The sequence below is a fragment of the Bos indicus genome, chromosome 3 (assembly GCF_029378745.1).
Source record: "Bos indicus isolate NIAB-ARS_2022 breed Sahiwal x Tharparkar chromosome 3, NIAB-ARS_B.indTharparkar_mat_pri_1.0, whole genome shotgun sequence".
NCBI lineage: Eukaryota > Metazoa > Chordata > Mammalia > Artiodactyla > Bovidae > Bos > Bos indicus.
Window position 1 is genome coordinate 116,006,323 of NC_091762.1, and position 13,947 is coordinate 116,020,269.

General features: G+C 51.0%; 1 non-coding gene across 1 annotated transcript; it reads right to left on the reverse strand.

The window, feature by feature from the left end:
• Window positions 1-296: 296 nt before the first annotated feature.
• TRNAE-UUC (transfer RNA glutamic acid (anticodon UUC)) lies at window positions 297-369 on the reverse strand. Its single transcript has one exon. It is a non-coding gene; the product is annotated as a tRNA-Glu (tRNA).
• Window positions 370-13,947: the final 13,578 nt, after the last annotated feature.

Consider the following 13,947-nt stretch of genomic DNA (forward strand, 5'->3'; position numbering starts at 1 on the left):
TGCAGTCCAAGGGACTCTCAAGAGTCTTCTCCAATACCACAGTTCAAAAACATCAATTTTTCAGCACTCAGTTTTCTTTATAGTCCAACTCTCTCTTCCATACATGACTACTGGAAAAACCATAGCTTTGACTAGACAGACCTTTGTTGGCAAAGTAATGTCTCTGCTTTTTAATATCCTGTCTAGGTTGGTCATAACTTTTCTTCCAAGGAGCAAGCATCTTTTAATTTCATGGCTACAGTCACTATCTGCAGTGATTTTGGAGCCCCCCTAAAAATAAATAAGTGAGATCCTAGTTCCCTGACCAGGGATTGAACCTGGGCCCAGAGCAGTGAAAGCACTAAGTCCTAACCACTGGACCACCAGGGAATTCTGTGGGAATATATACATAACATGAAATCTGCCATTTTAACCATTTCTAAACGTGTAGTTTGCGAAGAGTCAGACATGACTGAGTGACTAACACACACAGACGTGTAGTTCAGTGGCTTTAAGTACACGCACATCATTGGGCAACCATCACCACCATCCTCTCGAGGGCATTTTTTCCTCTTCCCAAACCGAAGCTCTGTCCCCATCAAACGCCAGCTTCCCATGCTCGTTCCCCCAGCCCTAGGCAGCCACCCTCCTCCTCGCTGTCTCTGTGGCTTTGCCTCCTCCAGGGACCTCACACAAGTGGGATCACACACTGTTTGTCCTTTGATGACTGACTGCTTCACTCACCTTAACGTCTTCAAGGTTCATGTGTGTTGCAGCCTCTGTCAGGATCCCCTTCCTTTCCAAACCTGAATTGTGTACGGACTGCATTTTGTTTATCCCTTTATCCACCGCTGGGCACTTGGGTGGTTGCCACCTCTGCGGCTGCTGTGAAGAGTGAGGCTAAGGATGAGGGTGCCATGCCATGAGCTGCCCCGTGACCTGCGTTCACTGTGGGCCCCCTGCCCCTGCTCCGAGGGGCTGCAGGAGTTCCTGCTCCCAGCCCTGGGGTTTCTCTGAAAGAAAGCAATGCCAGCCTGTTTCCTTTCTGGAATGCCCAGGCATCGTCCAGAATGCTGCAACACAGAGCAGAGAAGAAACGATTGTGGCCTGGAAAATGGTAAACCAGGGCTCCCTAATGTCTGTTTTCCACCAAAATAGAATCTTAGCACGCTGCTCACAGCACCAGGTATTAGAATCAGCACTGGGTATTAGAATGTGGTCGGAATTCTGATGGAGGCTCTAGGACACGTTAGCCTAATTATGAACACGCCCCTCCTCGCACCACCCCACCCTACACACACCGCCCAAATAAGAACACATGCTAACTTGTTGAAGAGCATCGTACAGAAATATTCTTCTGGAGCCTTCTGAAATCTGGCAGGAACCACTGAGACTTTGGCTTCCGCCTTCGGAATGCTCTTCTCGACAATGACTGTTTAATAAGTTCAACTGCTTTTCATGGTCGTTTCTGCAGGTCTTTCCGTGAATGTCTGAGGATGCATGTCTCTTGTTTTTTTTTTTTTTTTTCTGGCAGGGATACATGTTTCTTATTCTTCTAAGAGCAGCACAGAGCTTTTTAGTAGTCAAATTCAGTTAAAAGGAGGGAAAGTGGGCAAAAGACACAAAGAGATATTTCTCTGAATCCAGATGACAAGTAAGCACAAAAAAAGATGTTCAGCATCAGTAGCCATCAGGGAAATGCAAATGCAAATGACAACGAGATATCTCTGCAGAATCTATCAGAAGGGTTAAAGTAAAAGAGCGACAAGACCAGGTGTTGAGGAGGACGCGGAGGAACTGGATCCCTCCCCAGTCGCTGCTGAGGACGCAGCAGGGTACTGCTGCTCCAGAAAATAGCTGGGCAATTTCTTATGAAACTAAACACGGGATTTTCACAGACCCAGAAATTTTACTCCTGGGCATTTATTCTGGAGAATGAAAATTTATGTTCACACAAAAAAATCTGTACACAAATATTCATAGCAACTCTTTTTGGATAAGCCCCAACTGAAAAAAACCTCATTACAAGTATTTTCTTACATTCTTTGGTTGTCTTTCCAGTTCACACTTTTTCCAAAAACGATATTTGAAATGCATCTGTTTAAGTCTACCCTGAAAATCACAGCAAAGCATCAAAATGTAAAGCTTCGATTTTGAAAGCTTAGATTCTTAGAACTGGGAATGAGTTGTGGACACAGATGCCCAGTTTTAGGGACAAACAGACTGAAGTTTGGGCAGATCGAGTCTCACCAAAGGCCTGTGCTCATGCTCAGTCACTCAGGCATGCCCGACTCTGGGCGACCCCGCGGACTGCAGCCCACCAAGCTCCTCTGTCCATGGGATGCTCCAGGCAAGAACACTGGAGTGGGTTGCCATGCCCTCCTCCAGGGGAGCTTCCCGACACAGGGATCAAACTTGAGTCTCCTGTGTCTCCTGCATTGGCAGGTGAATTCTTTACCACTGAACCACCGGGAAATCCGAAGGTGTGTACGCACCCGTTAGTGGCAAAACTGAGCTTGTACTGGGGTCTTCTTCCCTGCTCTGTGTTCTTTTCTTCTTCTTCTTTTTGTTTTTTGCTTTTTGTTTTTCTTTCTTTAGATAAAGCATAGATCAACTTTCATTTCTTACTCATTTAATGGTTCCTTTTGCTGGTAATACTTACATTTTTCTATCAGTGGGTAAACTTTTGAAATGCTTTTCTGTCTTTTCCTTTATGCAAGCAATACCTGCCAGGTGTTCAGTCTGGCGGCATCTGTCGTTGTGATGGAGTTGCTCCCTGACAGCAGAAAGTCAAAGGTGATGGCTTCACATGCTCCCTACTTTGGCTCATTTCATGGGTACCAAGCATGGCTCTCGGGTGTGAAGTTCTCTGATGCCCTTGTTCTGATTTCCGATGTGTAAGTAGTGTCTAGAACAGAACTTCTAAAATTGTATGTGCATGTGAGTCCCCTGGGGATGTGAAGAGATGCAGACTCTGATTCCCTAGGCCTGGGGTGGGGCCCAAGATGCTCTCTTCCTAATAAAGTGTTCAGGGACCAGCGGCATCAATATCATCTGAGAAAAAGAGAAAGAAAGGAAGGGAGGGAGGGAGGGAGGGAGGGAGGGAGGGAGAGAGGGAGGAAGGGAGGGAGGGAGGAAGGGAGGGAGGAAGGAGGAAGGGAGGGAGGTAGGGAGGGAGGGAGGGAGGGAGGAAGGAAGGAGGAGGAAGGAAGGGAGGGAGGGAGGGAGGAGGAGGAAGGAAGGAGGAGGAAGGAAGGAAAGAAGGAGGAGGGAGGAAGGGAGGGAGGGAGAGAGGGAGGAAGGAAGGAGGAGGAAGGAAGGAAGGAAGGAAGGGAGGGAGGGAGGAAGGAAGGGAGGGAGGGAGGGAGGAAGGGAGGAAGAAAGAAAGAAAAAGTCGCTTAGTCGTGTCCGACTCTTTGCGACCCCTTGAACTGTAGCCTACCAGGCTCCTCAGTCCATGGACTTTTCCAGGCAAGAGTACTGGAGTGGGTTGCCATTTCTCAGAAATGCAGAATCTTGGACCCCCAATCCTGACCCAGGGATAAGGAATCTGCATATTAACAAGATCCCCGGGAGATTCAAGGGCATATCCGATAGGGAGAGGGGCTGCTCAGGGATGCATATCGGTACAGTCACGGCAGGAGCTCCGAGCTGCAGGTGAAGATCCACAGACAACACTGCACCCAGGTTCTGCCGGGAGCCCTGGTGGGTCCTGGCGCCCCCGGCAGGCTCTTTAAGATCGAGCTGGGTCATTCGTGCTTTTTTCCTTTTAGGCCGCATTGGGGACCCACCGCTGCTCCTCCTCCTTCCCTTCCCTCCCTGGTGGTCTGTTTCCTGACTGCATAAATACCTCGCAACTCCGCTGTGGTCCGCTGTGAACACTTCCTAGTTAACAGGCATCTGTTTTGTGCAGTGGGCCTTCTCCCCATCTTACAAGCTGTGTTCTCACTAAAGTCCCAGGGACCACAGGCATAGATGGGGTCTGGCGGGCAGGATTCCAAGACATTTTATTGACCTCCAGCTGCCCTAAGGCATCCTAGAGGTGGCCATGTGACCGCAGCATCGCATTTCAGCTGCCAGCATCCCTCCCCTTCACGGAAGTCGGGGCCTGGGCTTGAGGGTATTGTGCGGGGAGAGAGGCCATTTGGCTCATAGAATCTTAGGAGAGTTTATGGACCTAATAATGCCAGCAGGAGAGCTGGCTGAAAGCACCATAGTGTACCCAGCTTGTCTCCAAGAAACCAACTTTCAAGGAGAGTTTATTGGCCCCAATATACCGTCTCCCCCATTCTCTCGGTTTGGCTTCCTCTTATCACCAGGACAATCTCCATTCCACATGGATTCACCAAGGCAACAGGAAGGAAGGCTTTGAAAGATGCATTCTATTCAAGGGACCTTCGCTCTCTCCTCCACGGTCGATGGAAGTCATTAGGATTTAGCATTTCCCAATTAAGTACGTCAGCGGGGACGTGTGTGCCTGTTCACGTACATCTGGATACGACAGTGATGATGGTTTGATAAGGTAACACTCATACTCTAATGTAATTGGCCAAGGCAAGGAGAAAACAATGGGCAAACACAGATTTATTTAGTTTTGGGCAAGGCTTGTTGAATCCTCAGTTCTTTTTTGTTTTAAAGAAACAGTTTTTAAAATATTTATTTTATCTTTATTTATCTTTGGTGGTGCTGGGTCTTCGTGGCTGCGCGCAGGCTTTCTCTAGTTGTGGAGAGCAGGAGCTTCTCTCTGGTTGCGGTGAACCGGCTTCTCGTGGCAGCCGCAGCATCTCTTGTCGGGGAGCACAGGCTCCAGGGTGCATGGGCTTCCGCGGTGGCTGCGCTTGGGCTTAGCAGATGTGGCTCAAGGGCTCTAGAGTGTGCTGGCTTCAGCAGCTGCGGCGCATGGGCTTAGCGGAATCTTCCCGGATCAGGGATCAAACGCACGTCACCTACATTGGTAGGTGGGCTCTCATCCACTGTACCACCGGGGAAGTCCTCCTCAGTTCTGAAAAGGAGAGAAGGAAAAGGAGGAGATGTCAGGTTTTCCACTTGTTTGCATTTTCGCCAAATCCGTTTGACTATTAAGCCTGTCTGGTTAATATCACATTTCTTGAAATGTTGGGTCTTTGCAGTCTTCACTCACGACTATTTCTCTGTGTGTAAATGATCAGAGAAGTTAAAACCAGTTACGCCCCTTTCCTCAGTGCATAACCTCCTCCCATCCAGCACTCCATTTTTCTCCATTACAGCTCATGCCTCTGTGGTAAGGTGGGGGCATCCTTAGGGGGGACCGGAGAGTGGGCTTGCAGTGGAGTCTGCACTTGATTGTCAGTCTTCTGTCCTCAGAGATGGGTCTTATCTTCTCCCCACCTTGTGCACCCCATGTTGCCCACTGGAAGCAGGGCCGTCCTTAGAGTGTCTGGACTTAAGGGGAGACATTTAGATGGATTCATCCATTCCTGGATTCTCTGTGCCAAAGATCTGCCTCTTCTGTGTCTTGCATGGGGATGGCCCCAATACAGCACCCGTTTCAAGCATCTCCTCTGCATCCTGTGATCCCCAGTTATGGAGCATGTGGGAGGGTAGAGCACCATCCAGGAGGTAGGAGTGGGTACAGGCAGAGACTGGTTACTGTCGGTCTCTGCCCCTTGAGCCGGCTGCACTGTACAACCAGCTCCACTGCTTTTGAGGGGCTCCCTCTAAAAGGCTATCCTCGAACATATTTTGAAACCTTGCAGAGCACTGTCAAATGGTGACTTCTTACCTCTTGTATGGATAGTTTGAAAGTCCTCCCACCATCACCTCATTTTTTAAAACAAATTTGTTTCATTGTTGTAAGAACACTTGGGATCTACCCTTTTTAAGCAGACAACAGAGTCTCCTTGGGCTTCCCAGGAGGTTCAGTGGTAAAGAATCTTCCTGCCAATGCAGGAGACACAAGAGATGCAGGTTCAATCCCCGGGTCGGGAAGATCCCCTGGAGGGAAGCATGGCAACCCACTCCAGTATTCGAGACTGGAGAGCCCCATAGACAGAGGAGCGTGGCAGGCTGCACTCCATGGGGTCGCACAGAGTCGGGCAGGACTGATGCTGCTCACATGCGCAGAGTCTTGTTGACTGTGGGGAGGATGCTGTGCACCTGGTCTCTAGAGCTTATTCATGTTGCTTCATTGAAACTTTACATCTGTTGATTAGCAGCTCCCCTTTCCCCTCCCTACTCAGTGCCTCATTTTGATGCAAATTCAGGTGTTTGTCAGAGATCCTGCTCAGCAGGGGGCAATGCTGTCCTCAGTGACCATCACAAGCAGGACACCCAGTGCCCTGTGGCAACTTCTAGGGAACCGCCTCTCAGAGATGTCCATCTCGCCAGAGAATACAGGGAATGGGAGTCTGAGTGAAGCGCTTTCCTTGCTGTCAAGGTTGTTGTTGTTCAGTGGCTTAGTTGCGTTTGACTCTTTGTGACCCCATGAACTACAGCATGCCAGGCTTCCCTGTCTATCACCATCTCCCGGAGTTTACTCAAACTCATGTCCATTGAGTCGGTGATGCCATCCAACCATCTCATCCTCTGTCGTCCCCTTCTCCTCCTGCCCTCAATCTTTCCCAGCATCAGGGTCTTTTCCAATGAGTCAGTTCTTCGCATCAGGTGGCCAAAGTATTGGAGCTTCAGCTTTAGCATTAGTCCTTCTGATGAAGGTAATGGGAGTTTATTTCAACCCTTTCCTGACCACGACTTCCTTGCCCCTTCCTCTTTCCCTTTATGTCCGGTGTGGTAGGAGGGACTGGGGGCCTTTTTACACATCACAGCACAAGCATCATGGCCTGCCTGCTTTCCCATTGGTGAGTGAGCCCCGGAGAGGGTGGAGCCAGGGCGGAACTGGGGCCCATTGGTGAGTGAGCCCCGAGAGGGTGGAGCCAGGGCGGAACTGGGGCCCATTGGTGAGAGCCCGGAGAGGGTGGAGCCAGGGCGGAACGGGGGCCTCTCCGAAGGCGTCTGCAGACACGATCCTTCAGATGTCTCCAACAGGGCCTGGCTCTCCCAGTGTTGCTCCCACCTGTCCTTGGCCAGTTTCCAGGATGGCAGAAATGATGGACGGGTATCCTCTGCTGAGGAGTCCATGACCCAGGGTACCCCTGGAGGGCTGGCAGGAGGCCACAGCCTCGTAGTCTATGATTTTCACTCCCCGCTACTTTATCCTTCCAACTTTCTGTGTGCATGAAACGTTGACCCAGCTGGGCCACTTTTGAGAATCCATCCAGCAGAAACAGACGAGGCACCGAACAAAGCTATGCTTGAGATGATATTTGTCGTGGTAGCATTGTTGTGGCCCAGATGGTCAGCTGCAGCCAGCTGATGTGCTACTACTGCTGAGATAAAGAACATGTCCTTTGGTTGCAGGGGGGATGGCCAGCAGCAGTCTTCCAGGCCCATCTTTTAAGCGAAAGTCATGGTCCTCCCATGGGGCTTCCCAGGTGGCGGTAAGTGGTAAAGAACTTGCTTGCCAATACAGGTAGACATAACAGACAGGGGTTTGATCCCTGGGTTCGGAAGATCCCCTGGAGGAGGGCATGGCAACACACTCCAGTCAGTATTCTTGCCTGGAGAATCCCATGGACAGAGGAGCCTGGTGGGCTAGAGTCCATAGGGTTGCAAAGAGTTGGACATGACTGAAGCAACTTAGCATGCACGCATGGTCCTCCTGGGCAGACTCTGGCCAACAGTAGTGATCGAGTAGAAGAAGTTAGTGACTGAAGACCCGCTGAAAACACACAAGTAGGACTTCGGAATCTTACTTGCACAGTTTCCTATCGGCCAGGTGAGGGCTCGGCTGGGACCACAGCACTGGGCAGTCAGCTGAGACCCTCTGTTGCACAGCAGCCTCACACTCTGCGTTGTCCCCCGTGGCCAGGATCCGCCTTTGGCCCAAGTCCATCCAGTGCTCAGTCAGCTCACCCTTGAGAACCACCTTCATCATGAGGTCAGTAGCAGCCTGTGCCATGCACGGAGTAGTTCCAAAGGAATTGCCGGCTCAGTAATCAGCTCTCCTCACTCATGGTCATTCTTCCCTCCCTTTTCCACACGTACTTCTCTGTCCCCGAAATGTTCCACAGTCCCCAGGAAGGGACCACCGCGTGATGGACGTTTCCTGTGAATGTCTGCAGAATAGATGAGATGGCAGGGACAGGCTGAGGAGTGGCAGTCACCCAAGCAGGCAAAAAAAAAGGGGGCATTCCTTGAATATTTGTACATTTGCTTATTGGAGATGGCAGAATAGCCTGCATTCTATTAGTAAACAAAGATACTTATTCTTAGGTATGATACTTATACGTATGATACTTATTCACATGTACTCAAGATACATGCCTTTACATTTAGAATAAGAGATTTCCGGCATGGCCTGGGCTTAACAGAGCACGTTCCCTGCCCCAAACTGACCAAGAGCAGTGCGGGCCACGCTCCACTTGAGGGCACTGTGGTCCCAGGGTTGTTCTGGAGTCCCTTCAGCTGGATCCCTGGGCAGGCACCTGACTGGTCCAGCTCTTCATCAAACTCTCAGTGCACTCCTTGAAGAATGGGATCGGTCTCCATCCTCATCGGGGACAGAAGCCTTGAGCTGAGTGTCTGGTTCTTCGGGGCTGGCTTTGCACAGAGCCCTGGCTGTCATGGCCATCGGAGAAGCGATGCTAGTCTCTGCAGGTGTGGCGAGCTCTCAGCTGCCGTCCGCACAGGGGTGCCTGTCCCAGTTCAGTTCCTTACTAGTGGGAGAGAGGCTGGGTCCACCTTCCACAGAGCTGAGGGTCTGGGGTGGAGCACCCCTTGGTGCTGGCCTGCAGCAAGCTCACCGCCCAGCCTCGGGAGCCAAGCCCACGAAGCCGCAGTAGAAACCTGTGTGGTCAGGTTGTCATCTTAGTGTCAGCTGACTGATCGTGCCTCTTTTTCCCGGGACCAGCAGAGAGGGCAGGAATGGGCTTCACCAAGGTCGGGCGCCGCCCGTGTCCAGATCTGGAGCCTTTGGAGGACGGGAGAGGCCCGTTTGTAGATGCAGGCCGAGCCCACACAGCTCGTACGCTCTCCTGCCACTGGACACGGCACCATCGTGCTCCAGGGACGAACACAAAACCTCTGTCATCCCGCGTCCCTTCAGCTCATTACCATAAACACTATTAAATCCTGGCAGCACAATAATCCCTTCCCTGTGTATGTGTGAGCATGTATTATGCAAGATTCAAAGTCACTTGATGCCAGGAGGACAGTAAAGAGACTCTCTGCATAGGGCAGACATAATTTGCAAGACCAACTTGGGGTAGAGGGTTCTCAAATGAACCCCAGTGGTCCCACAGCTTTCAGAGGGCCAGGCAGGCACCCCTTTTGATGAGCTGCGTAACAAAAGGCACTTGGCTGGGGGCATTATAATTTGCTCTAACCAGTTCCAAAGGACTCCTGTTTTCAATGATGTAGAGAGACATACTAAGGTCACAGGACGTGGGCATTGTACTTAGTATAAATACACACACAAAAGCTATGCGAGGGTATTTTGGATGTCTGGTTGGGGCGGATGTAATTAAATTTACCTTCGAGAACCCTTTGAAGTCTGTGGCTAACTGTTTTATATAAAGCTAAGGTTCCCCATCAGCTCATCCTTCAGTTGTAGAATTCTCGCTAATTGGGAAAGTTGCTGAGGCAGAATCAATTAGTTTCCACTTGGAGTAAATTCTGTCCTTTAGTGGGGCTGTCATCCCCACTCTGGCTGTTGCAGGTCACCTGGCGGGGTGACCTGCTGTGTTCAGGGAGCCACGGGAGCCCCTAGGACCCAGTGTGGGTCTGGGCACTGAGCCCTGCACCCCCGTGTGTGCCGTGGGGAGACAGAGGTTTCTGGTTGGCACCAGCTTCTGCTCAGGCCCAGCCCTGCTGGGGTACCACCCGAGGAGACCTCCCCACCACTGAGCCCCATGAACTCGGCAGCCTGGCTGGTGAGGAAAATGTCAAATCTCACTGGGTGGATGCTGCTGGAAGTGGCCTGCATGTGCCACACCCAGAGCAGAAGCCCAGCAAGTGGGCTTCTCCTTTTTTTTCCTTCTCTTGTATTTATTATTATTTTTTTTTTATTGAAGTATAGCTGATCTAGAGTATTGTGTTAGTTTCAGGTTTATGGCACAGTAATTCAGTTATTTATATACATGCACTAAATTGCTTCAGTTGCGTCTGAGTCTTTGCAACCCTATGGACTGTAGCCTGCCAGTTTTCTCTGTCCATGGGATTCTCCAGGCAAGAATATTGGAGTGGGTTACCATTTCCTCCTCCAGGGGATCTTCCTGACCCAGGGATCGAACCCAAGTCTCTCATGTCTCCTGCATTGGCAGAAGGGTTCTTTACCGATAGAATCGCCTGGGAAGCCCCATTTATACACATCAGTTCAGTTCAGTCACTCAGTTGTGTCCGACTCAGCGACCCCATGGACTGCAGCACACCAAGCCTCCCTGTCCATCACCAACTCCTGGAGCATACTCAAACTTGCCCATTGAGTCAGTGATGCCATCCAACCATCTCATCCTCTGTCATCCCCTTCTCCTACTGCCTTCAATCTTTCCCAGCATCAGGTTGTTTTCCAAGGAGTCAGTTCTTCGCATCAGGTGGCCAAAGTGTTGGAGTTTCAGCTTCAGCATCAGTTCTTCCAATGAATATTCAGGACTGATTTCCTTTAGGATTGACTGGTTGGATCTCCTTGCAGTCCAAGGGACTCTCAAGACTCTTCTCCAACACCACAGTTCAAAAGCATCAATTCTTTGGCGCTCAGCTTTCTTCACAGTCCAACTCTCACGTCCATACATGACGACATAGCTTTGACTAGATGGACCTTTGTTGGCCAAGTAATGTCTCTGCTTTTTAGTATGCTGTCTGAATTGGTCATAGCTATATATACATATATTGATATAATTCAGTTATTTATATACATATATCCTTTTTCAGATTCTTTTTGCTCATAGTTTATTACCAATATTAATATAATTCCCTGTGCTATACAGTAGGTCCTTGCTGGTTATCTATTATATATATATATAGTGTGTGTGTGTTAATCCCAAGGTCCTAATTTGTCCCTTTCCTCCCCCATTCCCCTTTGGTAACCATAAGTTTGTTTTCTATGTCTGTAAATCTCTTTTTGTCTTGCCAATAAGTTCATTTGTACTTTTATTTTATTTCACAAATATGCAGTATCATATGATATCTGTCTTTCTCTGTATGGCTTGCTTCACTTAGTATGATAATCTGCCTCAAATTGCATTCTTTCCTTCTTTTTTATGACTGAGTAATATTCCATTGAGTCAGTGATGAGTTGGTGGCTCAACAGACATAAGTTTGAACAAACTCCAGGAGATGGTGAAGGACAGAGGAGCCTGGCGTGCTGCAATCCATGGGGTCACAAAGAGTCAGACTGAACAACAACATTTCATTGTATATATGTACCATAGATTATTTTATCCCTTTGTCTGTTGATTGGATATCTCTGCAAGTGGGCTTCTAAAGTGCTGGCACCACCTCCACTTCAAATCCTGGATGGTGAGCAAAGTGCCTTTATTGTATTTGTGTCATAACTCAACAAAATCCCAAATGCACATCCCCTCTCACGAGCGTTCACGTTTTGATAAAAGACTATTGGAAAGTTCTCCTTCAGAAGAAAGACTCTAAAGGCAGTTTCAGGTGGTGAGAGCCCATCTGTGCTGAGTCACTTTAGTCGTGTCTGACTCTGCAGGGGTAAATAAATATTGCCCTTGCTCTCCAGGGCGAGGAAGACCTCTCACCAGACAGGGCTCCAGCCCTAAATCTGTAATTCTGGGACATAAAATCAGCCAGGATGTTCAGAGAATCACATGCAGAGCATGGCAGCTCTGACTCCAGCTGTTTATCTTCTTCATCAGCACTGGGCCTGCTTCTGTTGGGGTAGCCCCCACCCTGACCCCGGCACGCTGCTCTGTTCACTGTAGAGATGCTTAATATTGGGCTGCAGGCAGAGGACCCTGCCTCGCAATGCTGTGGGTGCTGCCCTCGGGGATGCGTCCGAGCCCAGGTGTTTAGGAGTCGGGTGAGCCTGCTCACAGTCTTCTTATCACCAGTGACCTGATGACTGTCATGGGTTAAGGCTTAACACCTCCTTCTCTGGAGTGCTTCCATCCCAAGGGCAACAGGAACTCAGAGCTAGAAGGATGTTTATGAGTCTCACCCCCAGGTCTTTCACAGATGAGGAAACACATGTGGCTCCCTGGGGACCCCCAGGAAGGGCCCTGCACCACCAGTGTTCAGCTTCCCTCCCCGTCCCCCGAGTCGTGGTGTGGTCTGGTGGTGTCTGGAGCAACTCTGTGACTTTGGGAAGGCTGACAACCTCTCTGAGCTCCGCGTGGAGAGCGGGGAGTCTGGTTTGGGTTTTTTGTGGCTGCACTCTTCTGAGCGGCCCTTCCTGCTCCCTGTGCAGCGGGGAGCCATGCGGGGGGGGGGGGGGGCCAAGTCAGCCTTTCCTGCTGCAGCGGGAAGCCCTCAACCCCCTCCCACGGGGATCAGGAGGCGGATGTCTTCACCATGCACTCGCTCAGTGCAGCTCATAAACACACTGCGGGGCCCAGGAGCGCCTGCGGGGACGCCTCCCTCTTGTGCTGCTCTCGGGGGGAGCCCTGAGGCTCAGGGAAGCCGGCGTCAGGGGCATCTGCCATCAGCCCTGCTGAGAAAGTGGGGGCCACGGGGGTGTGCATGCATGTGTGCACGTGAACATGTGCTCATGGGTGTGTGGGTGTGCGGGTGTGCGTGGGTTCATAGGGGTGGGATGTGTACATACGTGGGTATCCGTGCATGTGTTTTGTCTGTGTGTTCACGTGTGTGCGCATGTGTGTGTGTGGCTCGTGTGTTTCTGTGTGCAGTGTTGTGTGTTGTGTGTGTGTGGATGTGTATGGTTGGACTGGCTCAAGGTCACCCAGCTCGCTTGTGAGTCTGGACTCAGCCGGGCCCAGACCACGGGGCTTTCCAAGAAGCCACAGCCCTCCTCCCAGATGCTGGCTGATGTCCTTCCAGATGGGCTGGGAGAGACCTGTGAACAGGCTGGAGCAGTGATCTCTCTACCCAGGGGCTCTAGAGATGAGCCCGTGGTGTCCCCGAGGGGGCGACAGAGGCCTCCCGGACCCCAGACAGGCCCACAAGGGAAACGGGGAAGGGCTGGGGGTGGGGGTGGTGGGGGGACCCTGCAGAGGGCCCTGGCTTCTGCAGGTACACCCTTGCCCTGGGGAGGCAGGGCTGTCCCAGGGCAACCCTCCATCACATCACCACACTGCACTGTCGTCACAGGAAGCTGGGGACCTGCTGTGGAAGAGCAGGTGGTGTTCACAGAGACCTCACCAGGTACCCGGCTCTGCTGGGCACACTGGTCAGAGCTGGGATCGCTCCTCACCGCAGCGCGAGGCAGAGACCAAACTCCTGCCCAGTGAAGACGCGGAGGGCACAGGGCCAGCAAGAGTGGGGGGTCAGTCAAGGCCTTTGCTCTAAACCTCTAGAATTGATGGTGGAGACAGAATTTCTAAGATGCTTAATCTCTAGGCCAAAAGAGAGAGACCCTGTCCGTTTGCCATGTGGAGGACCTGGGTGAGCTGCCTTGTGTGAAGAGAGAGACTTCTGAGGACGGTTCAGTGGGTGTGGGTTGGGGGAGTTGGAGGGTGGGGGTGGGTGTGAGGGTGGAGTAGGGGGGCAGAGGCCAGGACTCCTGGAGGCAGACTCCTGGGCTCTGGGTTATCGCCCCAAAACCCAATATGCAAAGTGCACTGTGAAATGTCTATGAGGCGATAAACCCATAGGGAGTGCATTCCACGTGCCAGGGGCCCTCAATACGCCGTCTTAGGTAGTTATATGGGCAGGAAGTGCAGCCGTTTTGAAGAGCTAAGCAATCAGACAGATCTGCCATATACTCATGGAATCTCAGATTCTCCATCCAGAAAT